Raw genomic sequence first — 6230 nt, 5'->3', positions numbered from 1 at the left:
CTAATTATTATTATTATTATTATTATTATTATTATTATTATTATTATTATTATTATTATTATTATTATTATTATTATTATTATTTATTTATTTATTTATTTATTTTTTTGAAAAGTTTGTTTATCCATGCAAGATCTCAAATTACTTTAAGCACAATAGTTTTGATTAATTATCATCTAGGTGTGAAAATATTTGGTTGATGGAGAAGTTTTGAATTGGTAAAACTAGGTTATGAGTTGTTTACAAATTTTTATTAACATATATGCTCTATCACTCAATCCTATTGTGAGATAAGTTTGAGGTGGTCAAGCCAGTAAAGGAAATTATTTGAAAATATGTCAATTTCGTGCATGTTGAAAACATTTTTGTGTGGAGTGTCTTTGAACAAGAAGTATATACTAGGTAATGACCATACGCTAATGGATTTAAGCCCCGTAATTTTTATTTCTAAAAGGCGGCATTACAATAAATCTTTTGCTCACTTTGTAGCCTTTTTACTCGAGTAACTGAGTTTGTAGGAATACCTTGATATTCGATACCCTTTGGTCTTTAAAAATCATGTAGTTATCGACCTAAAGTAAAGCTCATTACATGGATCAAGAATAAAGCTTAAGGGAGTGAGGTTAATTTTGATCTTTTATTGAAAATTGAAGAGAAAATGTGCATTTGTAATTTATGTATAGGCTTAGATAAGTAGTGGTTTGAATTAACTAGTTTAAGCCTAAGTGTCGAAGCACTCATATTTTTGGAGAATTGTCACATGACTAGATGTTAATGTTGCCGGCTAGACCGAATCGAATTAAGCGAGAAAAGAAAGGAGTGATTTGAAAACAATATTTAGGTTTGCACCTCGAGAAAAATCAACAAGGTAAATATTTGGGAGATGTGAATCTTTAGTGAGAAATGAAAGAAAGGACCATTAAGGGTCGGATTGGAAACAATTTGAAAATTTTTCCTTCTTTATAACTTTTTTTTTTATTTAGATGATGATTGAAAATAACTATGCACGCATACACCGATCGATTTTTTGGTAACATGATTTGAAAGCATATTTGTGAATTGATTAAATAATGTTACACTTATTGAAATGTGGCAATCTATCTAATGAGTTGATTGTTATCTCATTTTGTGTGATTGTGTAGCTGATAATCTTGCTCGGGATAAACAAGAGCTTGAGTTTGGAGGTGTATGATAAGCATATTTTTACACATTTATTAGAGATTTAAATAAGTTTATTGTTGATGAAATGAGCGGATGTTAACTTACAATTATGTAATTCTTGCTTGCATAGGATGAAAAATCACCAATTGAAAGGGAACAAACAAAAAGGTAGAAAAGGACCAAAAGCATGTAAAAATGTGAATTAGGGACTAAGGCGCACAAGTTCCAAAAGTTGAAGGACCTTGGATGCAATTTATGGAGGGCATGATTGAAATAAAAGTAAAAAGTCTGAGGAGCAAAATGTATAAGATCAAAGTTGAGTGACTAACATGCAATTTATCCCTGACTAAGTTGCAAAAAAGGAAGAAAGAACAAGCCTTGCACCCGTGGTTCAAACTGGTGTGAGGGCGGGATGCATCCAAAAATCAAAGCTAATTTCACTCTGTTGGTACCCGCACTGCTCGAGCGGGGCACGAGCCAGGGTACACCAGTCTTTGAGGCTGGGGTCCATTTTGTTTGGTTTTTAAATTTCACGGACTTTTCAACAAATTTTGGGCATTTTTTACGAGTTTAAAAGTCTAAAAAATCAATAATTCTTCTCATTCTTCATTCTTCTATTTTCTTTTCATGTTACATTATTTTGGGGATGACTATGGCATAAAATGGAGAAAAATCAATGAAAGTGGAGAGATTTTGAGAATTAGTCATACCATTGCGACTTTCAAGAATCCATCCAAAAGACGGGTTTAATATTTAGGGGTGTTTGAGCCATATTATTTTGGTAATAATGCATTCTTGAATAGTGTATTGATGGGAAATGTGTGGTTAAAAATAAGGAAAAATTTTTGATTTGCGTGTAATATTATTTTATTGAAAAATGTGTGGTTGAAATGATATCAAATCACTGTTTAAGAATACATTTTTTGAAATAATATGGTTCAAACAGGCCCTTAATCTTGTTTTCCATACATTATTGTCTTCAATTTTTAATGTATTGTTATAAATATTCTCATTTTTATCATATATAAAAAATAGGCTAAGTATTTATGTTGGAATGATAGATTTTACTTAACCTAGATTTATTGATTTCAATACTTGCTCCTTGATGTTAAAATACCTATTTTTATATGTATTTATTGTTGTTTTTCGAGCTATTCATTTATTAGGCTAGTAGATTTTGTGTTAAGTGATTTGTGCATCATTCGAGAAAAGATTGTACATTTTAGGCCAAAGAGTAAATACCCTAAGTTCTTTTCCGAAATATATACTCTCAACCTATGTGACTCGTTGAGCTACTTTAACAATGATTTAATGCAACTATTTGGATTTTAATTTACATACAAATATAGTATGTTCAATCAATCCATTATGGTTAATTTAACTCGAGAGAGGTAATTAGCTAAAATCAGAAAATCGGATTTGAAATAAAAAATGAGTAATTTGTTAATTTGCTTGTGGAGAAATTAGTTAAACGACAATTAAGTGAAATTATGAATCTCAACTACTTTATCCTTACTTTTTAGAGTTGTAATTTTGTAAAACTTTTAGTTGGTATTTTTATTATTTTCAAAATCATATTTTGTAGAGTTTTTGTTGTTAGAATTAAATTGACTGGAGTAAACATTACTTAAGAGATCGACAACTTGAACTCGCATGTCCACTTTATTACATGAACGCGACTCGTGCACTTGCGATTCATAATTTCAACGAACACGATTCCCATAGGAGTTGTAAATTTTATGCACAAGTGATGAATGAATGTTACCGCTTTCACTTGTTTCAGCATGGGCATTTTGAAGATTCCATTGTAAGCGGATCTATTATAAATAATTAGGAAGTCCACATACCCTTATAACATATTGGGCTCCTCTCTTAGTTCAACTCTCGAGAATGTGTGTGTGGGACTAGACTGTCTCCAGTAAAGCTATACGGAGGATATGACATATGGGTCCATGAGTGAGTATTTGGTCAAACACACTTCCTAACGAAATATTCATTGAGTTTCCATTATCTATGAGCATTCAATTAAGACCATGACAAGCTACTATTGATAGTATCACTAAAACATCATGGTGGGAAGTAAATTCCCTTATATTCATCATTGTCAATAAATTCAATTGAAAGTGATCTATGTTTATAATTACCTTAAATCAATGTAGGCTTCTTTGTGGCTCGAGCATAGTTCCTTTGGAAATTCATTATCCTTTTTTCTACATAGGTTCTACTAATAAAAGTGTCAATCTTCTTTACTGGTGGCTGATGATCCGGGACATTATCCCTCATCCTTGAATTTCGTATTCTTGGCCCTTGTCTTCATCCTTCCCTTTGATTGTTCTGGAAAGGCGGTTAGGGATAAGAGCCTCGTGCACACTTCATTGTCGGCTTTACTGAGGGGCACTCCTATCAATTTTGAGATACTCTTCTATTTCATGGTCCCTGGTGTGATGGATTCTGCAAAACTTTAGCTTATAGACCTCGAGAGGTAGAACATAGGTCTCGACACCGTGTGCTTAGACATGTGATACAATGTTCACATCCTATGTGTTCTCTAAAGAGTATTATGGCTTTGGTGGCCTCTGCCCACACATTAGGGCTTTCACCTTCTTCTTTTCCTTCAATTTCTCTGTTTATCCCTATTTTGTTTCTTTTCCTATTTTCTATGATTTTTTATGTAAGAGTTTTAATCTCAATAATATTGACAAGTTGGTGATATGTGACAGTGTTTTTATTTTGAACTTCCTTTCAAAAGAGAGCTTCTATACGAAGTCTATTCCATAGAGCATTATTTGCCTTTTTATTAGATATCTCATAGGCAATAAACTTGGAATTAAAGTGACTAAATTAGCTTTTCTATGATTCTCCTTTCCCCTACCTTATATAACTCGAGTCTAGTTGCAAGAGTTTTGCCAAGACAGCTCCAACAAAGGCACCAAGGAAAGCTTATTTCAAGTGTGGAAAGCTTCTAATTGACCATGTTGGAAGCTCCATGTATCATCTCTTTGCTAACTCCACTCAATGTTAGTTAGAATGCTGGTACTTCAACATTGGACTTGCCTTTTTCAGCTTTATCTTCGTTAAGTATTCACTCAAAGTGGTACATAGGGACATTGCCCATTGTACTTCTCTATTTTTGGTTGAATTAAATTAGAGTAAATATTTCAATAAATTTATTGTTGTTTCCGAAATGACACAACATTATAATTAATATTTCAGAAAATTTTTATATTTATTGCTCCTGAAGAGCAGATCTTTATGCATATACATATCCTATAATAATAATTTATTATTATTGATAAATATTCTAGGTAGATTGCACTTGCTCTTGAAGAGTATAGTTAAATACAATTTAACGTAATTTATATTTTTCCTCCTGAAGAGTAAATCATTGTATAATTTATTATAATAATATTTGATTGCTCTTGAAGGGCATGAATAATAATTTTCAATATTCTACAAGAATATTGCGATATTGATTTTGAAAAAACAATAATAAAATATAATGTGCTCTCAAAATATTGCAAATCCCAAATAATATATCTCATTATGTTCATGAAGAAACACAAATCAAACAACTCAATACCGTGTTATAATTTTTAAAGGAAACTAATTTCTATATTATTAATATTCAAGAAGAATACTAATTTATCGCTCTTGAATATCATGGATTATAATTTTCAATATTCTAGAAAAATATTGGCATATTGCTCTCGAAGAAGAAATAATTAAAGATAATGTGATTTAAAATTAGGACATTTTCAAATAATATATCATTTTGAGTTCATGTTTATCACTGGAGGAAAATATTTAACTAATATCATGAGGACATTGATTTGTTTATCTATTTTGATGATATATGATTATATAAACTTTAATCGTATCCTTTGAAATTAAATCATCGAATTATATCTTATATTGAACCATATGTTCAATCCGACTTTATAATTTTGTATGACCAGTTAGATTATCATTGGATTAATGGTACGAAATTAAAAATTCAAATGGATATTCAATAAATAATCAGAAGATTTTCCAATTCAATCCTGTAAGATATTTATTCTCTTTCATGAAATTTTTTATTAACCATCACTAGTTAAAATAGAGATTGAATTCCCTATATTTCTGAAAATTAATTTGGGTAATAAATGGGTTCTCATCATCTTTCACGTTGATCATCTAAAAGTTATTTGTATCTAATAAATTTGATACATATACTAGATAGTTGCATAGTGTTTGCAACCTAAAGTTTACGAAATCACTGCTCAAATTTTAAATTATGAGCATCATTTTTAGATTATATAATCAAGTTCGTGTTTTATTAATGCTAGTGAGCATAAATCTCAGTATTTTAATAAGTGTTAGTTGGGATGTCGATAAATGATTTAACACTATTATTTGTTAAATGCCTCCAATTAATTTAATTGACAACAAAGTACTTCCCATTTTTGTTTAGGAAATTCTATTATACATCATACCATAGTACATGCTACATCATTGGTTCACATTAAAACCAACTGCTTATTATCAATATTTACCTTCACATATGACATTTGGTCATAAACCTGATATTTCTCTCCTATGAGTATTTGATTGTCTGTTCTGTTAGGCAATTTGTTGTCAAATGACCTCCTCGGGCGATGATGTAACCTCGGTTGTTTATTATCAATCGGCCTCGGCCATATGATTGATTAGTACATCAACACAATTAACGAGACAACACAATTCACTTGGTTATGGACCGTTCAAAGCAACCTATTTTAAATAGTGTTGCTCACGGTTCTCGCTCCATTCCTTGAAAGGCTATATTATTATTGTTGAAGCCCACTTAATTGAGTCGAGCCTTTGTTTTTGGTCCACCACTTAACCCTAACCTAACTTACCTATTTGGACATTTTACTTGGCATATAATCCCTCACTTTCTCTCGACCTCCATAGTGTGTGATTTTCCCTTTCTCTTTGTGAGACTCCCTCTCGGCCTCTCCCTCTACCTCACTGTGACCTTTGTGGTTAACCTTGGTGGGCATATTATTGGACTTCTCCTTCTCCAATTGGTAGCAACCGGAGTGGGCGGC

The sequence above is a fragment of the Olea europaea genome, unplaced genomic scaffold (assembly GCF_002742605.1).
Source record: "Olea europaea var. sylvestris unplaced genomic scaffold, O_europaea_v1 scaffold65, whole genome shotgun sequence".
In the NCBI taxonomy this organism is placed as follows: domain Eukaryota; kingdom Viridiplantae; phylum Streptophyta; class Magnoliopsida; order Lamiales; family Oleaceae; genus Olea; species Olea europaea.
This window is presented reverse-complemented; position numbering follows the sequence as displayed.